This window comes from Lolium rigidum, unplaced genomic scaffold, assembly GCF_022539505.1.
Source record: "Lolium rigidum isolate FL_2022 unplaced genomic scaffold, APGP_CSIRO_Lrig_0.1 contig_35232_1, whole genome shotgun sequence".
Lineage (NCBI taxonomy): Eukaryota > Viridiplantae > Streptophyta > Magnoliopsida > Poales > Poaceae > Lolium > Lolium rigidum.
The window spans coordinates 39188-64116 of record NW_025900310.1 but is presented as its reverse complement, the minus strand read 5'-3'; the positions used below and the strand labels follow the sequence as shown (position 1 = coordinate 64116).

The window sequence follows — 24929 nt, the reverse complement described above, 5'->3', positions numbered from 1 at the left end:
GCAAGGGAAACAATATATTTATGAGGAAATCTTAAAAAAACTATTTTGGGAAATATGATAGCCACAACAGAAATAGTGAATTAATATTCATTTCACACAAGAAAAAGATTCATTAATTAGAAAAATAGATCGAATAATGGTTTTCCAAAATTTAGTAGGCATGAAACTTTTTTTTGGGTTTGTTAGCAAAAATTCAAGAATTACTGGAAATAAATTTAACAATGGATTTCTATTTTGTAGAGTGATTTATCTTATCTTGAATTATGATTTTGATTTTTAATGTTTGAAACACATACACCTAATTACACAAACCAAACGTGCACATAGAGAGAGCCCTATTCACTTTTCACACATGCTCACAGTGTCACACACAGACACGCTGCTGGTTATATTTTTTTTTTCCAAATCATCATCGCTCCTGGCCTACCTACTCACCTACATCAGTTCGCAAAAAAAAAGATATCAGCCCCAGTTCCCCTTTCGCCTTGCTCTCCTGTGAGGTGCCGCCGAGCTTGCTCCACGATTCCGGTCGCCGGAGCTACCAATCGACGCAGATTTGTTGCCACCACCATGCCCTTCTGCCTTACTCGTATCGTGCGGTCAAACCTTATCCTGTGTGCCCCTGCATGCCCTGCAGCCGTTGCTCAGAGGAAAGCAGCCGCACATCAGCAGCGTCGTGAAGCGCCGGAAGCTGAGGGCCTGTCCCGTGACCGCCTTGGAGGAAAGCGGGCCCACAACCTTCGGGGCAGCAGAGCATGAACCGGAGCTCGATCCGTCACCGCGGCATCCTTGGCGACGGCTCGCATTTCAGAAGAAGACCGTCACGGAGAAGGGAGGAGCTGATGCAGACTGTGTGGGCGCCGTGGCCGCACAGAAGGAGGAGCTGATGTACTCAAATAGCCGCAGAGAAGGCTTGGACTTGCAGGTATACGACCCTTGCACTTTTAATTCTCTCGGACGGCGGCTATAACTACTTTATTATGTGCTTCATGTGTCATCGGTTGGTCCAGAATGTACTCACCCAATTTTATTCATCCACATTTCCATAAGGAACATGAACTCAGCATCTCCTGTTTTCCAATTGAAAGTTAAAGTATACATCAAGATCTATTGTATCAAAGAAAATGGTCCTAAATGCTAGAAAAATGCTATACACAAAGCTACGATGTTCAAGTCCACAAGTTCTGATGATATTATATTATAGCAGATGACGGAAGTTGGTAAAAGTGGCAAAGCTGAGAACAATGTCCTAACATCATCACTCTCTTCCTTCTGAATGACCTTCTCTTCTTTCTTGGACTCAGCTGTAGGAGCACCACCACTGGCAGGAGCAGCAGCTGAAACTGTAACACCACCACCACTTGGAGCTGAAGCACTTCTCCCTACCATCAGGTAAGAGGTTAGTGATGTCCTTACCCTTCACTTTGGAAGTTATCAGTTCTATCACCTAATTATCGACCTCACAACCAACTGTCATGTAAGGAAAAATAGAAATTAGATGGTATAATTGCATATAGGAGCTCATGGTAGATAACACTGCATTTTAGGATAATACAGAGCAAATATTGCATGTACTCTAAACCAAATAGAGTAACAGTTCGTCAGTCAAACTAAAATGTTGCAAGTATTATCGTTGAGCTAAAATGTTAGTAGTAATGCATGTTTGATGTTGTAGCATTTCCATCAAGATTAAAATAAATAAATTACCCTACATAGTCTTGCCCCTTAAGTAAAGCAACTTATAAAGTATGTAACCTTTGCTGGGAGGACCAAGATTCATCTTATGCATCTTGAGTTCAACACTCAGCAAATACGATTGTGATCTCATCTCGCTGGTTGATATCACACACAGCGGCAGCGGGTGGTGCCCTTCCCTCACCGATTTTGTCGGCAAAGAATGAACCTCGAACCTGCACACGATCCTCTGCCATGAGGGAATGGGGCGAGAGAGAGGAAGAAAGAGATAGATAAACAACGGTGATTCTTACCCGCGCTGATGCCGGAGACGCCGGCCATCCTGCACGCCTTCTTCTCGAGGCTGAAGAGGCTTTGCTGGCGTCGACGTAGGCCTCATCTGTGGGCCTTGTCGTTGTTGGACATGCTATGGCACCAAGGAAGGCATTATTTGGTTTGGCGAATCTGCGTGTCGCGGAGGTGAGCTCCACCCATGAGGGAGGAGCAGATGTGAGTAAAAAAGATTCGAGGCCATGCATTGCAACTTGTCAAACAAAAAAGTTTTAGGCCATGATCTTTCTGTAGAATCACTAAGACCATGCTTCCTAAAGTAACAATACAGTTAGTATTTACCTTCAGACAGGAATAGGATAGTGCGAATTTGATCACAGGCATTGAGAAACTCAGGAAAGAAAAAGAGGAAACACACGAAAGTAGACAACTAACCACACGCCTTCACATTGCTCCAAATTCTAACATCCATAGGAATAAGACTATGACAGAGAGAAAGTGATCATACACCTTCAGATTACTACAGTAATGCCCTAAGATATTGCTACATGGTTGTGTTGTGGTTTCATATAAAATCAGCACCAAACATAATGGAAATTTCGCCGAGCGTCTCAGCTCAACAGACCAACAGCTTAAAATATGCCACTGCAAGTATTCCATAGGTGCTTAAACACAATTGACTATGAAAGCGCTTTACTTTGAGATTAAAAAATGATCTTCTCCACAGAATACAACAAAAGTTTGCATGAGGAGGTAGGACACATATATGTGTCAGATATATCTATGAACTTCAGTAAATTAGAAGATTATAATGTGCTGAGAAACAAATGTGGAAGTAAATCACACCATGACTCTTCAAATCTGAAACCTTAATTTGTGCTTGCATGTTAATCTTATTTCCCTGTGTTCAAAAAGGAAGCTGTAATAAAAAAAGCTAAGACCCATGTTAGATCACTGAAAGTTGATCATATTTGTGTGCACACAGGACAATGAAGGATTTGTATTCTATTTGTACCGTCCTTTGCTTACTTAACCGGCATCAAACCATAGTAAGGCTACATATCTTCATAAGTGTCTGTGGCAATAAAAAGGGAATTTGTATATATACTCGAGAGAATTAGCTTCCGTAGAAAGCTGAGGAAAAAGGTCAATCTAGCTGTTCATTTAAACCCTGTTTCTTAGATAATTCTTTTAAAAAAATGTATTCAGAATCTCATGGTATCATGTCTAAAACTTTGGAACTCAGTTCGAAACGAAGGACGTGGAACTGATTTAGAGACTTGGTGTAAGGTCAATTCGTGTATAAGCATTTCTCAACAAACTACTCTTTATTAATTGTTTGACTTGAAATTACGTACGTAATCTGTTGCCACCAAAGTGGTCGTACTAAAATAGCATTGGTTAAAATCTTTTGAATGCAGAATTAGGTGGAGAACTAAAAAAATATCTTTATTCTCTTATGGTTTCGAAGATTTTGACAGATATATTAGATATCACCATCTGCTCCCTCTCTCTTGATAGCAGGAACTTGTAGAACAACATGAATACTCCATATAGGGTATAAAATACATCATACATATATAATGAGGAATCGCTAACCAAGAAAAGGAATAGGTCTAACGGTAAGAGGGACGATGTGCTTGCCCGTAGATGCATCCGGAAGGGATCATCAGCCGATTGTCCCATAGCATCCCTGCCTCAGGATGGAGGGGAGGGCGCTGATGTACCTGATATTGTGAGAACACAAAACAAAGTTATAAGAAGAAAAAGACAGCAGCGCCACGACGGTTAGCAAGAGCTGCGCCGAGCCGGAGAGCCGCCCATGGATCTCATCCACTGCAGAGAGGGACAAAGGGATCACAAGATAGAGGGCTTGAGCTGGACTGCCCGAGAGCCGCCCATGGATCTCATCCACTGCAGAGAGAGACAAAGGGATCACAAGATAAAGGCTTACAGATACACCTGGCCGTAGATGCATCCGGAAGGGAGCATCGGCCAAGTCAGATCCTCCCATAGATGCTTCATCATGAGAGGAGGACGCTGAGTCCTCTTCCGCGCCATTAATCGCCTTGGGAAGGAGACGTACCTCTATGCCGGCCGCTGACTCGGGACGGAGAGGAAGGTCCGATGTCTCGTGAGGGGGAGAAGGGCGCTCGATGACTGCCTTGCAAGGGGAGAGAAGGGCAGCTCGATGGGTTTCTCTGCACCCGCCTAGTCGATCAAGGAGGGAGAGGAGGAGGCGGACGCCTCCACGGGAGGATATGGATTGCAGCGATTGTGAGTAATGGAGCTGTACAGATAATTCTGGTGGAGTCCCTAGATCGTTCAGTGGTGGGGCCACGCCACTTTGACCGTACCGCTTTGACCGCAGGAAACCCAAAGAGTCACAGACTTAGCCGGTAGCCGGTTGCCCGATCCTCCAAAGGAAAAACAAACGAAAATAACTTAGGAAGGTACAAAAAAAATGGGATTACGTGTCGCTTAACTAATGGAGTTACCGGTTGGAAATTGCATATCTACAGTGCCCTGATCACACGAGGAGACGCTAAATCGTTCAACTTTTATATAGGGTATAATAGCTTTATGACAAGAAGATGCAATTTTTATATGAGTATCTATTATCTCCTATAACCAATGTATGCACTTCATATTGTAGATCATAAACGCGTACATACATTGCATAAGTGGAACAGAGCATCTACAGGTAAGGTCAGGTGGAAGTGTGTTCTTAGAGAATGCATGCATCTCTAAGTTGATAAAGACTGGTAGCTGTCTAGGGGATGACCCACCACCATGGGTATTAAAAAGAGTCAAAACTTATTTGAAGCATGATATGGTTAGTAGCAGTTTCCCACATATTACTATGAATTCAACCGAGGATGAATATTTCTCTATATGGGACCTAAACTAACAGAACAATTTTATTCAGATATTCATTCCAATAAACATTGATGACATTCATTGGTACGTAGCAGTTGTAAATGCCAGATTAAGATGTATCCAGGTGCTCGACTCGCTAGGCAGTGGAATGCACCGCAAAGATCTCACTGCTATGGTTAGCAATTAGTCCCACTACCCCATCTTTTCATAACACTATTTTCTGTTATTCTTCACTTCTGATGCTAATACTTTGTCATTTATCCTTGCAACAGCTACAAGGACTGGAAAATGTTTTCACATATGCATCGACGTGCATGGAACTAAGATCTGATAAATGGAAGGACCTAAACATCAAAAAATGGAAAATAGAAGAGTGTATTAAGAGCAGCCTACGGACGAGATGGGTACACCTCCTAGCTCACTTTTTGCATCAGATGGGAAATAGAAGAGTGTTTTCACATACCAATTTTTTATGAAAACCTTTCATAATAATATGTAGTACTACCTATTAGGACAGAAGTAGACCATAGGTTTTTTAATTCCTAGATATGTCGCTTCAGCCTCTAAACTTGAAAATTCAAATTCAGGTCCATAGACTTTTATGGCTGTACCAATATGTCATATAATAGGTGTGTGCTGTAGTTTAGAGGTTAATCTACTTGTTGACATAAACAAAATGTAGCGTTTTACATATGCTTCGAGACTAGATGACATGTAGCTGATGTGCCACTGCCAGTTCTTAATGTGTCATCTAATGAGCTATGGTCTAACTGCTGAAACTGAACAAAGAATTGCAGCAGAGGCAGCTGTTAACTGACAGCAACATCAGAAATCAAGTAGAACATAGGGTACAAAAAATTACCAGTCCTGAGCGAGGTGGAGAGGGGCTTCGACACGAGCATGCCGCACTTGGGCCGCTCGAGGAGGCTTGTGACACGGCCAATCCGCACGAGCGGAGCGTCCTCGCCGGCGTCACTTGTTCCTAGGGAGTCGGGAGGAGGATGACGGTGTCGGAGGGGAACGATGGGGAGGCCGGTGCTAGCGCCGACGGAGGGAACCATGGGGGCCGGTCCCGACGCCGGCGAGAGGGGAGGGGGATGCTCTAATTATATGCATCCTTGCAGAGGAGCACTGCGTTCGTAGGGCCTCCCACCTCCGCCGCCCCGCTTCCAGGATTTGGGACCTGCACGAGCTCAAGCAGTCCAGCGACGACGCTGTGCGCACGAGGAACAGAACCTAAAATTAAACGTGAGGCTAAGGAGCAGAAACTGAAATGGATTCCGGGAGGAGGGGTCGGGGTGGCCTACCGGTGGTCACAGCGGCCGTCGGTGGTTGCATGGCATCGCAGCGGCGGCCAATCTCATCGGCGGCGCGGCGGCCGGCGGCAGGGAGTCGGCCGTCTCCGTCGGCCCGGGCTCCGGCGGCGCGCGAATTGGGCGGGCGGGGCGAGCGGTGGGGGGGCCTTGCCGGGGAGGAAGGAGGCGCGCGGCCGCGCGGGGGTCGAGCCGGGGAGGTGGAGAAATGGAGACAGGGGAGGAAGGAGGCGCGCGGGGGATGTGAGTGAGGGGAAGAGGTTAGGGATGGGGGATTTTTTTTTTGAGGGAAAGGGATGGGGAATTGGGAGCGTGGCCGGGTGTTTTTTATTTTATTTATTTCACAGAAATTTTATTATATCCATGATTTGTTGATTTTTGCTGGTCCTTGAAACATTTAGTATTAACTTTTTTTCTGATAAGTGTCCTTTTCTACCAACTAATTTTTGTATTAAGCACATGGTAATGTTTATATTGAGTATGCTAAAAATATATGTATCATCTATGAAAGTATAGAGATGGTAAACCTAGAGGGGGGTGAATAGGTTTCTACAGATTTTAATTCTTCCTTTGCAATATTAGGCTTTGCGGAATATAAAGGTGAGCCTAATGCAAACTAGGTGAAGCAACCTATATGAGGATACAACTAACTCAAGCACGAAGGCTCTCACAGGCGATTACATCACAAGTAAGGAGTTCGGTTAGAGATAACCGATAGCACACGGAGACGAGGATGTATTCCCGTGTTCCCTTGCTTTGCAACAAGGTACGTCACGTTTGGAGGAGTGGAGGTCCCACGAAGGATTCCCGCGCCACGAAGGCTCACCCTATTCTCCGGAGCCTATCCCACGAAGGAATAGCTCACTCACTTGTGGTAGACTTTGAGGTAGCCTCCAAACCTTCACAATCTTGCCCGGAGCAAATCCACGGCCGGATGCTTTCGGACTCCTCTTGCCCACCTAGGGTTTCCAAGGAACCCTAGGAAGCAAGCTTCTCAATGAATACAAGGGGAATGAGATTTGGCTTGGTAGAACGGTAGATCGGGTCCTCCTCTAATGATTCCCGGAGAGATTTGAGTTTGGGTGGAGGAGGAGGGAGATCCGAGGCTTTTGGTGTTTCTAGCAATGGAGTAAGAGAGAGAGAGCTCAAGAACAGACTTGTAGTATGTTGCCTAACCCTTCCAAGGTAGAAGAAGGAGTATTTATAGTGTTCTTCAAAATCGGTCGTTGCCACTTGCCACCTCAGCATTTTCCTCGACAAACCCGGTTGACCGGCCACGGACCGGACAACCCGGTCGTGAGGCCGGTCGAGCCAGGCCACTGACCGGACAGCCTCGGTCGTGAGGCCGATCGAGCCGGATCGTTGACCGGGGCCGGTTTGCGTCGTCCCGGCGCTTCTCCGGTTGGTGGCCGGTTGTTGCCCGGCTGCCGACCGGCCGACCGGACGGGGAGCCGGACCCGCCGGTCGAGAGCCCGGTTGACCGGCGCAAACCGGATCTGTCGGCTTCTCCTTTGGAGCCCGGTTCCGGCCGGTTGACCGGCCAAGCACGCCGGGATCGGCCGGTGGCTGGCCCAGTTGGACCGGGCTGGTGACCGGATTTCTCATGTAACTCCTTTTTGATTGTTGTTGAAATGGGGGGTCTCCTTTAGCCTTCTTGTTCCTTTGATACACCATTTACGCCTCATTGCCTAATACCTGAGATTATCCTTGTAACCACATTAGGCCAAATACTTTAGCACGGTGTCATCGTTACCAAAATAATGGATAAGGGTGAAATACCCTTACAATCTCCTCCTTTTTGGTATACGATGACAAACCGAGCTAGAGTCACAAATAGATATTATGATAAGCTCTAAACCTTGATTCCATATAAGATATTACGAAAGCTCCCCCATAATGTGTGCACTTGGAGAATTTGCGTTTGAATGCAAAGTGCACCATTTGTGAAACATGAGAAGCTCCCCAATATCTTTAGGAAACAAGCATGGTATGGAGATGTGCATATCAAGATATATAAGCATAGCACACATAATCATCCTAACATAGAGTAGCACACATAATAGTCGTCCATACACATCCATACATGAATTATTGGAAATAGCAAATGGTTCTTGAAAAACTCAAAGTAAACAAGCACAAGCCATATAAAATCCAAATAAGGGAACTCCCATGGCTTGTGGCACTCAAAGAACCCCGTGGTCCTAGACTCTACTCTCTTCTCCCCTTTGGCATCGGAACACCAAAAAGGCGAAGAAAAGAGGAGAGATGCTATCGCACCCATCGGTAGTGACCAAACCCAAGCGAGGAGGAGCTCTCGCGTGCATGATCATCATCCGCATCATCATCACCGCATCATCATCACCGCATCATCATCGGCATCATCGGTAGGAGTGGGAGCACGAGCAGTCCTAGTAGGAAGAGCACCATGAGCGTACACGGAGAAGTCGAAGTTCCGGAGCATCTCATCGGTAAGAAGAGGCATCTCCCACCGAGGAGCTACCACAGGCTCCATCTCGGCTCCGGGAGGAGGAACGGGGTGGTTCCTTGAGGCCATGAATTCATTCCGGCGCCTCCGTGTCTCCCGGGTCATAGAAAGGGTCTGATGTGCAACATCATTGTTGTTCTTGCACATTTGGAACATGCATGTGAAGAATCGAGCGGCCCCATGCTGGGAACGCCGAGAGTGATTGGAGCTAGCATCATGATCATGGTGTGCCTTGGAACGGCGCTCAGTGGTGGGCATCATGGAGGGAACGTCTGGACGAGTGACCTCCTTAATGGGGAACCTGAATGGTTCCATGATGACACTTTCACCAATAGCGTTCCGAGGAGCGGGAACAATGTAGTTGATGAGCCGCTGAACATACTGGGCATAGTTGGGAGTCATGCGGTCCATAATTGCTCTCCTCAGTTCACAGTAGATAAGATCACGACCATCAATCTTCCTTACCCTGTCGGGATGACAATAGTACATCAAGTTGAGGTGATAGTTCCGGACTTCACCGTGGTCGCCGGACTTGCCGATGAGGTTCTCACTGAACAGACTTGGCAAGTACCGGATAGGAGTAGTACATCCCGGAGATAGTGGGAGGTCCAGGCGAAGGGTTCGCAGGATAGCGAAAAGAGATGTCACCCCTAGTAAGCCCGGACCGTGAATGAATCCCGTACCTCGGATTACTCGTCATCACCACACCCCATGGCTGCACGGAATTGAGAGTAGGAGCATGAGTACTTCGTCTTGCCGGTCATCCAGGTGAGGGTGCGGTCCTCATCATCATGGAAGAAGACGGTGCGGTGAAGCGGCGGACAAGGAGGGGACAAAAGGTAGGAGCATCTTGTGTATCATCGGGCTTGAGGCGTGACGAGGTCATACAATCCCAGACTCTTCAAGGTTTGAACCACAAAACGGTACTTTGTGGCTTCATGCAAGGCAAGCTCGTCAGAATTGATGGCCTTGGGTGATACAATATTACCATGCTTCATATACTCATGAGAATCATAGAAACCCTCCCGCAGGGCTCGCTCGTGTGTTGGTCCGAGAAGGCCTTGTCCGTACGAGTGTAAGTTGGCTTCTCAAAGCGATACGGATTCACCTGTCCTCCATTCCTCGCCACTCAAGACGGTTTGCGGCCCCAACATTGATGGTTGGCACTACCTCATCATCCTCGTGGGCAACATGCTTATCCTTGTGCTTGGTAGCAACGGACTTGGTTCTACCCCCAACCGAGCCGCCGGTACCTCGCCGAGCTTGAGGGGGAACGCGGCTACTAGAACGGCGAGGAGGATCAGTCCTTCCTCTCTTAGAAGCATTGCCACGTGTCTCACCACTCCAACTACCTGTGAATGAGAAAAATAGAGCAAGGATAGCAGTGGGGTAAGCGTACATGTCATCAGTAAGAGAGAAGCCAAAAGTGCATAGCATATATTCAAGTGTAGTGATGAAGTTGTGCGAAAACCAGGCAGCTCGGCGCACGAGCCGGCCAAACCGGGCACCGGACCGGATCGGCCGGTTTGCGTCCCGGTTGACCGGGCCATGCACCGGCCGGCCGGTTGAGCGGCCGGCCGACCGGGCCATGCACCGGCCGACCGGTTGAGAGGCCGGCCGACCGGGCGTGTGACGGGTCTGTCGAGTTGTGATGTTGTGCCCAGATTTTCTACCACAAAACCATGCAAAAGCTCATAAACTTGAATATAGACTATAGCAATATAGTGGAGAAGTGCATTGTGGTGTAAGACACTCTAAAGGCATGAGGACTTTACAAACCCTAACCCTAACCCTAAGTTTTCTCAACTTTCCTCAACATGTGGCAATGGGAGAGGGAAATCAAGAAGGAGAGGGGATAGAAGGGAAATTTACCCGATGACATTGTCCTTGTTGCCCAAGTGAGCAAGAAGAAAACGTGAAGAGGGCTTGAGGGCCAAATCCCCAAGATCTTCCAAACGAACTCGAGAAGGACCAAATCCCTCGGTGAAGAAGCTTGAGAGACCCCGATCTACGGTTGGGTGAAGTTTGGGGAGGAACTAGTGGTGGGAAGGACCTAGGTTGTGGTGGAGATGGTCAGGGCGCCGGCCATGGAGGTTGGAGGTTGGGGAACAATAGGGAAGATGACCCCAAGGGGTATCCCTTCCCCAATATATAGGTGGTTGCGCGACCGGTCAAGAGTCCGGTCAGACCGGGCTAGTGACCGGCTGACCCGGCCTGCACCTCGCTGTCGCCCGGTCAACCGGACCATCCGGTCGTGGACCCGGTCCAACCGGGCCGGGGACCGGCCGACCTGTAATTTTCTAGTTTTGCCTCGTTTTTGCCCCTATGCTTTGTGCAAATGTGTGTGAGTGCTCAAATGATGACATGTACATATAGATAGATAGATGATGATGAGATGAGCATAGACATGGGGTTGGAAACACAAAGTGCTCTAGGCATACCCATTGGAGAGAAAATCCAAATAAGATGTGAATAGCAACAATGGGCATGATTCGAAGTATATATATCAAGAATCATAAGTCATTTTAGAGATGATGCTCGCAATAAGATCATTGGGCCTTATATAGTCAAATCATTTGTAATGAAGGCTCAATGAGGGGCGGGGAATTACTCCCCCTATGTGAAAGCACAAATGTCATGTGACCGCGAAGAGATATGCTTGGGTCCATATAATGATATTGGGTCTATTTATGTTGCACACATAGGTATGCATCATACCAAGACATGGTAAGATGACTATCCCCATATGTGCTATGCCTCTAAGCTAGATAGCAGGATAAATGCAAGAATATAGTGCAAGAAGTTAATCAATCCAAATTTTTAGGATCAAGAATACCAAGTTCTCCTCTCAAGTTAACAAAGAGGGCTTCATCCAAAGGCTTAGTGAAAATATCCGCCAATTGGTAGGTTGTTCCCACATGAGTGAGATCAATATCCTTATTGGCAACATGATCACGTAGGAAGTGATGGCGAATGTCAATATGTTTGGTGCGACAATGTTGAACCGGGTTATTGGCGATCTTAATTGCACTTTCATTGTCACAAAGAAGAGGCACCGTACCAAGAGACACACCATAGTCTTTCAAGGTTTGCTTCATCCATAACAATTGAGTGCAACAAGATGCCGCGGATATGTATTCGGCTTCGGCGGTGGATAAAGCGGTGGAGTTTTGTTTCTTGGATGACCAACTCACCAATGACCGGCCAATAAATTGGCAAGCCCCGGAGGTAGACTTTCGGTCAACCTTATCACCGGCCCAATCGGAATCCGAATAGCCAATGAGTTCAAAGGTTGACCCCTTTGGATACCAAATCCCGAGAGTAGGAGTGAGAACAAGGTATCTTAGAATCCGTTTGACCGCCATTAAATGGCTCTCCTTGGGAGCGGATTGAAAACGAGCACACATCCCTACACTTAGCATATTCTCCGGCCTAGAGGCACAAAGGTAGAGCAAGGATCCTATCATGGAGCGGTATACCTTTATGTCCACATCCTTCTCACCGTCACATGAACCAAGTTGCCCCTTTACGGGCATGGGTGTCTTCATTGGGCTTGCATTGGTCATGTTGAATTTCTTGAGCATGTCCTTCACATACTTTTCTTGAGAGATGAAGGTGCCTTTTGCAAGTTGCCTCACTTGGAAGCCTAGGAAGAACTTCAACTCTCCCATCATGGACATCTCAAATTTCCTAGTCATCAATAGCTCAAAAGCTTTGTTATGATTGGGGTTAGTTCCACCAAAGATAATATCATCAACATATATTTGACATATAAATAAGCCACCCCCTTTAACCCGCTTGGTGAAAAGGGTGGAATCGACCGTACCCATGCAAAACCCATCATGTAGTAAGAAATCTCTAAGGAACTCATACCAAGCACGTGGAGCTTGCTTGAGACCGTAGAGTGCCTTATGGAGTAAATACACGTGGTTGGGTCGGCATGGGTCTTCGAAACCCGGGGTTGAGCCACATATGCGGTTTCTTTTAGAGGACCATTCAAAAATGCACTTTTACATCCATTTGAAATAGTTTGAAATTGTGGAAAGATGCAAATGCAAGCAAAAGACGAATAGCTTCAAGACGGGCTACCGGCGCAAAGGTATCCTCAAAGTCCATACCTTCTATTTGGGCAAACCCTTGCGCCACTAACCTTGCTTTGTTTCGTATGACAATGCCATTCTCATCTTGCTTGTTCTTGAATACCCATTTGGTCCCTATAACATTGATGCGATGATCCTTAGGTCTCTCAACTAGAGACCATACTTCATTGCGAGTGAAACACTCCAATTCTTCTTGCATGGCAATTACCCAATCCGGATAGACCAAGGCTTCATGTACCTTAAGTGGTTCAAAACTAGACACAAAAGCATGATGTTGACAATAAGTGATAAGTAATGCATGGTGTCTACGAGTTACCACTCCTCTTGAGATGCTACCAAGGACTTGATCCACTTTCATGTCACTTGCCCTTGTAGCGGCCTTGATCTTCCGAACGGTTCCTTCATGATCAATGAATTCATCTCTTGCTAGTACTTGATCGTGAGGGACCACTTGAGCTTGATCATGAGTTGAGGATGTTTCTTGATCGTCATCATGATCTTGCTCCATGGAATGAGGATCTTCTTCTTGTTCTTCGGATTGAGACTCATCTTGAGTAGAGGATGGTTCTTGAGTTGCACTTGATGGTTCGGCTTGAGTTGAGCTAGGCTCCACTTGTGGCGTGCTTGAAACATCTACTCCATCATCTTGATCATCATTATGAACCTCCATGGGCCGGATGTGTCCAATGCCCATATGCTTGATGGCACTAGATGGATCATCATCATTACCCGCAACACATGGAACAACTTGCTCCACTTGGGAGCCATTATCCTCCAAGAACACCACGTCACAAGATACTTCAATAGTCCCGGAGGACCGGTTGTAGTATCTATAGGCGTGAGAGTTCTCCGCATATCCAACAAATATACCCTCTATGGTTCTAGTTTCAAATTTACCGAGCTTTCCTTTGTTGTTCTTAACAAGGCATTTGCATCCAAAGACACGAATATACATGACATTAGGCTTGTTACCGTAAGGAGCTCGTATGGGGTTTTGTTGTGGAGGGACGGAGGAAGAGCCGGTTGGAGTAGTGGACGGCCGTAGAGATGGCTTCTCCCCAAAAGTTGTGGGGTGAGTTGAATTCACTCAACATGGTTCTTGCCATCTCAATGATAGTCCGGTTCTTCCTTTCAACAACACCGTTTTGTTGAGGAGTGTATGGCGCCGAAAACTCATGCTTGATGCCCTCATCATCAACAAACTCTTGCATAGTGTAGTTCTTGAACTCGGTGCCATTGTCGGTCCTAATTGCCTTGATCTCGGATTCATACATACGTTGAGCTTTCTTGGCGAAGGTGATGAACTCTCTATGGGTCTCGTCCTTAGACTTAAGGAGAAAGACCCAAGAGTCACTACTAGGGAAAGGCTTATCGCCGGCGTCCTAAAATGGCTTACCGCCGGCGCCTTCGCATTCGCCGGCGATCACCTCGCCGGTGGTAATGCCTCATCGCCGGCGCCTTCCAATTCGCCGGTGGTAAGTAGCCGTTACCGCCGGCGTTTTACACAATCGCCGGGGGTAAGCGTTTCCGCCGGCGCCTTCGCATCTCGCCGGGGCTTGGATGTTACCGCCGGCGCTTCCCGTTTCGCCGCCGATAACACCGACAGGAGCATCAGGTCCTTACCGCCGGCGCTTCCCATTTCGCTGCGGTAATACCGACAGACCATCGAGTCCTTACCGCCGGCGCCTTCCCATTTCGCCAGCAGTAATATGAACAGGAGCAAAAAAATAAAACTCGAATTAGACAATATATACACCGTAATTCATAGCATATACACGAATATACGAGCAAGTACAAGAATGACAAGCAAGATATACATCGGATGCAAGATAAACATCATTGGCAATACACATCATTAGAAAGTCCCGAAATGTCCACAACATGCATGCATGCATCAATAACACAAGTGTCGACCATATGGTTCAACCATCACGACTCGAAGTAGCACATGTTACGTAAATACATATAAGTCCAAGTGTCGATGACCTAGCTAAACAACAATGACATAATAAACTAGAGAGACGGTGGCGGCAAGCATCATCACGATGAAAGGGGTCCTCCACATCTCCCTCCTCCGTCCCGCTCGAAAGTTGGCGTATCGAGTTTCCGCCTCCTCCAAAGTGGTGTACCCCTTGTAGCCGTTGCCGCCGAAACGGTGGACCCGCCTCCTACGCTCTTCCCAGTCCTCGTAGACTCCGAGAACCCCGCCGTGGTAGACGACATAGTACGTCATCTATGCAAACACAGAAAAAAGAAATGAAAGTTGTTAGTACATTAGTAGAGAGAGATATAACATAGAGTAGTGCAAAGAAAAAGCATGGAAATTACTTAAGTAATTTTATGACTAACATTTGCAAAGGACAAAAGTGTTTGAGTCAAGTCGGCTTCGGCGGGAAGGGATGGATGCCCTCGAGCGTGTTGAATGTTCTGTCGTCACATCCATCTTCTAATCGGCCTTCTATCTCGGCCTTAGAAAGTGCGGGACCATAGTGGAACAAGCCACCATTACCGCGAGACATCCCTCCGCAGTATTGTGCAAATGGTCCGCCGGATGGCACGAAACTCGGCTCTCACGTTTTCATCGGTGGTGTCCGCCATGTTCACGAACATCCGCCGAAGACCGGATGGCAACAAGAGATCGTTCTGAGACCTTACAATCGACCTCATCTGTAGGATGGCAAACCAGGCCTCCATCCCATTGTCATGCGCCGATTGCTTGAGGCAGGGGAACTTGGTTATGTGGTTGCACACATAGCAACCTTTCACTTTCTTCTCATGCCTGATTTTGTCGATGCCAACCTCGGCTATGAAGCCGCCGAGGGCTTTATCAAGTGTAGACTTAAGGTCGGTGAAGTCCTTGTCCGGATCAAGCCCGGAGTCGAGGTAACTGACATCTGAATGATACGGGTAAAAGAGGAGGAGGGTGCAGTACTTGAATCTGCGCAAAATGGAAATAAACCATCATACTCTAGTAATAGAGGGTACTCTAGTAACCAAATACTTACTCGCGGAAATATGGTATGACAAAGCATTTCTTATCCTTGTTTAACACCAAGAAATCCTTGATGTACTTCGCTAGAAACGCTTGTTCGTTCCGGACGACAACTGGAGTCATGTAGAAGGGGTCCATGATAGCGATGTGCGCTGTGTTCTCCATGGCGATATTGTGCGCCATGCCGAGCGATAGGAGGCGGACCAAGTTTCGGCCGAGCCGTTGCATGTTCAAGAGCCCGAAGATGTCTTCATATCGAATCAACATCAAGTCCGCGAGGTATGTGGTGACAAAGCCAAAGCCAGTGGGCACCTTCGCCGTCAAAATCGGGTACGAGGGATTTCTATCTCGAAGAAGTAGGTCCTCCTTCATTAGAACAGCATCATGCAAGCTCCTCATATCCGGCGTCAACTGCTGGACAATGTGTGCCGGCAGCATAGGCTGGCCTATGTGATGCATCTTCCACCACGGGGTCGGCAACTTGTCATTAACCACTTTCTTGCTTGCGGCAACATCTCCGGACTTCTTCCGCTTCTTGGCCTTCTTCTTACTGCAACTGGGAGTGGCGTTTTGTTTCATACCCTCCGTGGTCGCACCAAGGAGTGTCCTCGGGGTAAGCCCAACTCGTGGTGGAGCGGTGAAGGCGGTAGTGTCCTCCTGCTCGGGAGTTTCTTGTGAAAGGAACAAATTCTTCTTTAGCGTACGATCGGCGGGTGGCTTGTAAGGAGAAACCCCGTCGCCCTCCATCTCAGCGATGAACGTATCGATTGGAGCTTGATCGATGTCCAACGCGTTTCCGTGCCGACTCGTCGGGCCGACCGTCGGGCTGGCTATCGGGCCCAAAAGGACCACCAGCCGGTGGAGGACTCGGGCGGCCGTCGCATCCCGAGGAGTGACCATGCCATAGCTTGCCTCCGAACCCGAGGCGGCGGTGTTCAGCCGAATTAGGGCTTTCGGCCATAGAAGGATGTGATTCTTGAGGTCCCCGAGAGTGAGCGGGGTTTCCGTTTCCGGGGTTGATAAGGAGGATGGAGGTCTTGGCATCCCGTAACGACCGGTTCACGCGAACCCGGCTCACGCTATCATCCATCCCGACGCAAGTGGAAAATCCGCCGTGTTGGCAGGGATGACACTCGCCGCTCGCTACGGCCTTCAACTTGTTGTCCACATTCGGTAGCAAGGTGCAAGGAGTCGCGTTCGCCCGTGAAAACATGTGTAGGTCGAGAGGGGCGACGACAAAGTAACTAATTTGTAGAGCTTGAGATACTAAATTAATTACCGTGAGGGCGTCGAGCTCGGCTCGCGTTGAAGGACCGAGGCCGGCGTGCGGTGACCGAGGGGCTAGTACTGGGGCCCCCGAGTCCGGCGAATCCTCTCTAGCGCCGACATTGCCGGCGGGTGGAGTCACCAAGTTGGGTGTGCATTGAGCGTGTCTAGTTGGAGGCCGGTTGTCCGAGTTGCTCGGCGCCTAGGCCGATAACCGGCATCGGTCCCTTACCGCCGGCGTCGAAGTAATTCTTCATCGACAAGCACAAGATCGGGGATGATTTCATTGACCCTGTTGGCCGGCGCGTCATCGACCTTGCTAGCAACCTCGGCAGTGACGCGTTGTCGAACCTCGGCACCGACTCGTTGCTCGAACCTCGCACCGACGCGTTGCTCCATGGTTGTTTCCAAGTCGGCCACCTTTTTAGAAGAGCCTCGTGCTCCCGGTCCTTCCGCGCTCGCCGCGACTCCCTAGTGCTTGCGGGCACGTCCAAGCCATAGTCGGCAAGCTTGCGACCTCCTCCGGCGCCGGGGACACGGTGGGGCTTGTCCAAAGCGGCCGCGCCTTCACGGTGTTCGGACCCACGATAAAAGGCGTGTCCCACGGGACTTTGCCGGCCGACGTCCGGGACGAGGAGCCGACCGATTCGGCGGTCGCTTGTTCCGTCAACCGCCGAAGTAACATGAACAATTTTAGAATGTAATGGACTTGGTGAGCAGTATCAAATTAATAAGCCGGTAAATTGCTTACCACTGCTTTCTCAAGTGCCATCACCTTCGCGTCGGCGACCAACTCAACTCCCACCACCACATCAGGTTTCGTGACACGTTTCCCGGCCAATTCTCTATGGTATCGGGACTCGAGATATGCCCCGAAGAGTGGGTCTTTGTACTTGGCAAAAGGGGGCTCGAGGCCGGCATTTATGTAGGCCTGGTCCTCCTTGTCCCATACCGGCTGCTTGCCTTCGAAGCCACGGCAACCGAGATTGTGGTGACCGATGTTCTTATCCGCCGGCTCCTTCCCCGAGTCGATTGTCTTTTGGTGTACTCGAGCTCCTCGTTTTCCAAGAATTTATTATACTCGCTCCGGCGTCATCCGCGGGAAGTGGCGCCGGATCTCTTCCCAAGTCTCATTGTTACCAAGCATCCCCCTCGGCATGGTTTTATAACCGCCGAGGTTCTTGGAGAACTTAGAGAGGGCTCGTCCGTTCACGATGTTATCCTTGGTATCCTCGTTCCTGTATTCCACAGGGAACTCATACCGTGCGTGCGGCCGCGCAAGGAGTTGGGCCTGCGGATCGTCGCTTCTTCTTGGTTCGGAGTTTCGTCTCGTTGACGTCGACGACGTCCCGAAGGATTGCTCCCGGTTGGAGGCCGTACCCCTTCGCCACGTGCTTGGGCTCGGTAGGAATCCCGGTCTTGGCGTCCACCGCGGTGATTATGTCACGAGTGGTGCCGACCCTGTTTGGGCGCCGCCGCTTCCGTTTCCTCTTGGCCTCGGTAGTAGTATCCGAGCTACCCCGGCAACGCCACCTGTCGGTGGTCTCGTCGGCAGCGGCCCTCTCATCCTCACCATCGTTGTCCATCTCATCATCCCCCTCCTCCGAGGACTCGTCATCGCTGCCCCTTGGAAGGTCCTCCAGTCGATCCGAGACCATGAGCCCGTAGTGCTCATCCAACTTCCGCCGAGAAGACCCGTCAACATCTTCGTTGGGGTCTGCGAGAAGACGACATCGCTAGCTACCTTCTGTAAGTGCACAAGCTACTGTAAGTGCACAAGCTATTGTAAGTGCAAAAGCTACTGTAAGTGTTCATTTTAAAAATATACTCAGAAATTCATATAGTGTAACTATCACTTGACAAATTCAGAAATTCATATAAAGTAGCATAGTAGCATGGTTAGTCACTAGTGATGTTCAGTTGATCCAGAAACCTATTGTTCAATGTAGGTTACAAGTTGGAGTTGGAGTACAGTAGCACAGTCATCAATTCAGGTTTCAGACATAAACTACTCCACATATGTTTCAGTCATCAATTCAGGTTTCAGATTTGGATATGGGTGCCTACACTATCCATCACAAAGAAGGATGCATATAAATACATAATAAAAAAGAAAGATATGCTTTAATTATTAACAGGGTGGAAATCCACTACTAGTTACTACCCCTAGCTCTGTTAAGCTTATGCTTTTCATTTAATTGCAATCTCTCTGCCTACAGCGAAAATTCGGCATGACCTTTGCTAAAAATGGTCATGCCGGAGTGCGTAAATTCGCCGAAACGGAAGTTAATCGACATTCCGGCGAAACATTGGCACTCAATGTACCTCGCGAACACATTTCACACAACTTTTCCTTCCGGACGCATCAATATAGCAATGACCCGAGCCTCCGGCATATGCTCGGGTCTAGCACACCACCACATCGAGGTCCAACATATGCTCAGGTCTAATTACCTTGAGCTTCGGAGGAGTGAGCGGTGAAGACGAGGTCGGAGAGGCAGCTTGTTCCTGCGGTGGTTCCTGCAATTCAGAAAATTCAACACTTAGTCTCCACATATAAAAATGACACATATGAATATTGATTCCAAATAAACATCTTAAATGCTACAGACAAGTAAAGGGCTTAACATCTTCATGATTGCTAGGGCGGGGGTAATGTCGGGATACTATGTTCGGACAATCTCCATCTTGGCTTCTATGTTCGGACAATATGAATCCATTTGGCTTAAACATAAGTGAAGCTACCCGACGAGCGAGACATGCAAACAATTCGACCAGGCTCTTTAAACATAAGCTTAGGTCGATTGTTTTCTCGACCAGATGAAACGAAAACTTCTAAACAGGTATATTTTTACGTTAACATACATATTTCATCTTTTTTTAAATTCTATTTATTTGAGTGACAACCACTACATGATTACTACGGTTTGCTAGAAAACAAATGTCATAAGTTTGTCGCCCATTCGGTTCACATTAAGCTGTGCTCATAGTTTTTTAAGTTATGTTTCATATATCGATGATGAACTTTGATGAAGCCGATGGATTAACAATACTAATTATTTTATTTTATTTATAACACTACGAGTAAGATTATATAATATGACACCGATTTACATTCTCGTTGCATTCTTATAATACGGACCCTAAAGCTCTAGCTTAGGCCATTATTATTCAACCAAAAAAACGAGCATCACGGCATGATTAAGCACATGAAAGCCTAAATCATAATTTCGCGAGAACCTGTGGGGAAGTTTTTTTTTTGAACGAACGCTATTCGAACCGTCGAAAAAAAGCTCAAAAAACACGGCAGAAATCCTACACGCATTGCGGGAGCACCAAGCGCAATCGAGCCACAACAACATCCAAAAACGAGAGAAATATTACGCGACCACACGAGAGAGGGATGGGGACTTACGGGAGACGAGAGCTCGCGCCGGGCAGGTCCGCCGCGGAATGCGGATCCGACGGGGTCGTCGGCGCCGGAGCCCGCCTCAATCCCACCGGCAAGCTCGGATCCGACGCGCGGGCGGCTCCGATCGGCGCGTGGGCGGGGGGAGTGTCGGTGGGGCTGCCGCCGCCGTGCGGTGGGGGATTTGGGGGAGGCGGCGACGGTGGCTCGACGACGGCGGCATGGGATTTGGGGGAGGCGGCAACGGGGAATTTGGGGAGGCGGCGACGGTGGCTCGACGACGGCAGCGGGGATTTGGGCGAGGCGGCGACGGGGAATTTGGGGAGGCGGCGATGGTGGCTCGACGACGGCGGCAGGGATTTGGGGGAGGCGGCGACGGGGAATTTGGGGGAAGAACGCGCGGCCACCAAACGACTAAGTCGTGCACGCTTTACCCCTGGCGTTTTGGTGTAAACGCCGGCGGTAAGATTTGAGCCACTAACAGGTGGGCCCAAGTTCATTTACCACCGGCGAAATCGACCAAATTCGCCGGGGATAAATAAATTACCCCTTCCCAGTCGGCGAGACATCATTAATTGTTTAAACCATGCTCTTATACAAAAACGATTCGCTAATGCAGGTGGTTCCGATCGGTTACATGACCGAAGCACCCAGGGTTCGAATCCCTGTGGGTGCAAGAAAGGCACCCTTTTTTCTCTTTTCTTAAGACCTCTTTCATTGTTTCTAGTTATTATATTTGAAGGATAAATTGCGAGACATAAATTTATGATTTTAATTCTTGAATGATTTCAAAGTCCTTTCGGCGATATCCGATAAAAAAACAACACATAAATTTAGGATAAACATGAAATACACAAATACAATTCTTCACACTCGAAGCATTTTCTCCTTGCCCTTCCGCTTGGTCCTTGTGACCCCACCGGTATCGTCGCGACTCCTTGTGTACGGAGGAACACTTGACCTAGGTAGCGTCGTCCTTCTTCTTCTTAGTGTGTAGGTTCTATCATCTTCATCGGGTTCTTCCATCATTGGGTCTCCGACGAGGCCGTCGAAGTCTTGCTCGTCGGCCACTCCATCCATTCCGACGAGGGCCCTTTTTCCTCTCCTTACGACAACACGGTCGGGCCTTGACGGGTCGGTTATGAAGAAGCATTGCTCGACGTGCTTAGCCAATACCCAAGGCTCATTTTGCGCGGTGGGGTTCTTGGTCTTGGATTTGGGGGGCGATCGCATGGTGGTGACATACGCATCTTCTTTTGTGACGTCCGTAGCCCATCCGACACGAAACATCGGTAGCTTCTCCCCGACGTAGTCGAGCTCCCGAATTTCCTCGATCCTTCCGTAGTACCTTTTCTTCTCTTCACCCGTGTACGATTCCATCGTCACACCCGAGTTCCGGTAGTCGCTTTTTTGTCTCTCTCCTCTGTGGAGAATGTGTAACCGTTGATGTCGTACTTCGATAAGTCATGAGGTTGGGGGCGGGCCCATAAGACAAGGCCAATATCATTTTGTCTACGTCGCTTGCCATTGGTGGGGGATTGGCATCAATCTGGTCTTTGAACCAGCTCGCGAAAGAGGAGTTGTGCGCTCTAAATACCTCTTCTTCCGTCATCGGCTTGTCGACCTCGCTCTTGATCATGTTTATGTGCTGATCCACCCAAGGCTCTACCTCGTTCATGTGCTCTGTAGTGCTACTAAGTGGGCCCCGTTAAAGTCTCGTTCTCCTATCATCTTGATCGGCGTCGAGTTCCCTCCCCGCCGGCGTTGTGGCCTACTCCCTCGAATCCGCCGAGGTGCTTGTTGGCGGGCAATCCAACCGGACGTGGGTCGTCCTCGTTTAAATAATTCTTGCGAGAAAGAGATGCACTCCTCGGTGAGAAAGCCCCGGACGATGCTTCCATCCGGATGTGCCTCGTTACGAACGTATCCTTTGATGAAGCCGTTCATTCTTTCTAACGCCATCATGTTGTGAAGGAACGCGGGCCCGAGATCCTCGATATCGTCCACTATATGCACCGGCAGATGGACCATGATGTCAAAGAATGCGGGCGGGAAGTACATCTCCATCTCGCATAGGATGGTGACGATCTCTTCCTGCAGCCTCCCGAGTTTCTTGACGGTTATCGACTTTCGAGTGATGACGTCGAAGACGTTACACGAGTCGATCGGCGTCGCACGAACGTGCGGTTCCATTATCCCTCGGATAGCAATCGGAAGTATCCGCGTCATCATGACATGACAAGTCATGAGACTTCATCCCGCCGAAGATTTTTTTCGTCGGGTCCGGCCATCCGCGTATCGGCCCCGCGTAGCCTAGGGGAAATTTGACTTCTAGTAGGCACTTGAAGAATTGTTCGAGCTCATCGGGATTTAGAGTGAAGCAGGAGGGGCGAGGAGTTTCGCGCTGCTTGGCCACCCTTTTGCGTTTGCGACCATCCGTCTCCTCCTCCTCGGTTTCCTGGTCAACCCGGGCGAAATGAAGCTCTTTTCCGATATCAAGGGCCATCGGGTCGTGTCTTGCTTTCGACCCGTCTTTGGTCCTCTCCGGCATGTTGAGCACAGGTGCCAAGCAAGCTCTTGCACACGTTCTTCGTGATATGCATGACATCAAGGCTATGAGGCGTACCGAGGATCTTCCGATGACGGCAAGTCCCAAAACACGGACCTCCTTTTCCATACCCCCAAGAGCGGCCCGGGTTCCTTTTTCTTTCTCTTGTCTCCTTTCTTCCGCTTCGGATCTTTATCTTACCCGCCGGAGGGCTGTCTTTCCAGCTTTTCAACGAGTATCTATCTCTTCGCCGCTTCGCCTAGGTGGAGGTCCCTCGACCTCATCCTTCCCATTGAACGAGTCTCCACGCTTCCTCCACGGGTCATTCTTGGGAAGCCACATTCGATGCCTCATGTAGACGGTTTTTGAAGACCCGGGATCCTTACCCAGACTCGTAAAAATGGCGTCTTTTCCATGCACCTCACACATGCCTTGTGTCCGTGGCACACCCGGCACGCGATATATCCGTATCCAAGATAGTCCCGCACCGTCGTCAACGGTGCGGCTTTCATACGGAAAGTTTCTTGTCCGTAGGCGTCCCAAGTTTCTGTCCCTTCCTCCCACGCAGTGACTAGCTCCTCCTTCAATAGCTCCGGATACGTGTTGATATCGCTCCCCGGCTGCGTCGGCCCTTGGATTAGCATACTCATGTGTATGTACTTCTTCTTCGGGCATAGCCATGGAGGGAGGTTGTACATCCATACAAACACGGGCCGAGTGCTGTGCTTGTCGCTTTGGTTCCCAAACGGATTGAGTCCGTCGGTGCTCGCACCCAACCCGATGTTCCTTGGTTCTTTCCCGAATTCTTCGTAATACTCATCGTCTAATGTTTTCCATCGGCTTGCATCCGAAGGGTGTGTTAGCACCGGGTTTTCAACCCGTTCTACATCACGCATCACCGCCTCCTTTCTTTCCGCGTGCCGCCGCATGAGCTTTGCTTCCTTGGGGTCCACGAAGTACCGCCGCAGACGGGGCGTGAGCGGGAAGTACCACACAACTTTTCGAGGAGATTTTCTTGTCCCTCTCTTGTATCGAGATTCGCCACACCTGTGGGCATGTATCGAGATTGGCATGCTCGTTCCGATATATTACGCGATCACCGATGCATGCGTGGTATTTCCGGTGCGGTAAATCGAGAGGGCACACGATTTTCTTGGCCTCCCGTAGGCTACCGGCACACGTGTTATCTTTAGGAAAGTGGATCTTCAAGTATCCGAAGAGTTCGTCCACGCTTGTGTCCGTCCATTTGTGCTTTGCCTTCATCTCCATAATATCGAGAGCGTATCTCGGACGGCTCTCCTCCGTCCCACGAGCCGCATCGTACAACGGAGTTCTCGAGTCTACCTCGAGTTGATCTAGCTTAGCCTTCCGTCTACCGGCGATTTTGGGGTCGGTCGATGTGTTGCTGAGAAGAAGTTCTTGAACATGACGGTCTCGCACGGCCGCGGTTAGCGGGTATTTCTACTCATGTCCTCGTCGGCCGCATGTTCTTCCCGGCCTTCTTGATCACCATCAACGTGTGCGCCATCCTCTTCAACCTCGTCTCCATTGTCGTGTGGGGCATCCTCTCCATCACCTTCGTTATCATCATCTCCACCATCATCATCTCCATCACCATCGATATCATCATCTCCATCATCACTCATCCACCGAGTATGCCCCTCCATGAAACTATACCTGAGCAGGTGTTGATTCACTATGCCTGAGAAGGGGTCAAACAACGATCCTAGCTTGCATCTTCGACAAGGACACATTATATCCTTTCGCTTTTTTGATACATGTCGGCCGTCGCGCGTTCCACGTATCTATCCACGACGCTTTCCCTCATCGCGATGACCATCGCCGCCTACAAGACAAGATAATTGATTACACCGCCGTCTTGGTTTTCACGGAAAAAATTCGGCATGACCTTTGCTAAATATTGTCATGCTCGGAGTTCCAAAATTCGCCGAACGGAAGTTAATCAACATT

General features: G+C 48.8%; 1 long non-coding RNA gene across 4 annotated transcripts; it reads left to right on the top strand.

Moving 5' to 3' along the window:
* Positions 1-448: 448 nt before the first annotated feature.
* LOC124681186 lies at positions 449-5230 on the top strand. 4 transcript variants are annotated; one of them, XR_006995754.1, is made up of 5 exons: positions 449-925; positions 1305-1392; positions 4622-4801; positions 4895-5020; positions 5118-5230. It is a non-coding gene; the product is annotated as an uncharacterized LOC124681186 (long non-coding RNA). The 4 variants fall into 4 exon arrangements; XR_006995752.1 differs by having other exon boundaries at positions 1305-1399; XR_006995755.1 differs by lacking the exon at positions 4622-4801.
* Positions 5231-24929: the final 19699 nt, after the last annotated feature.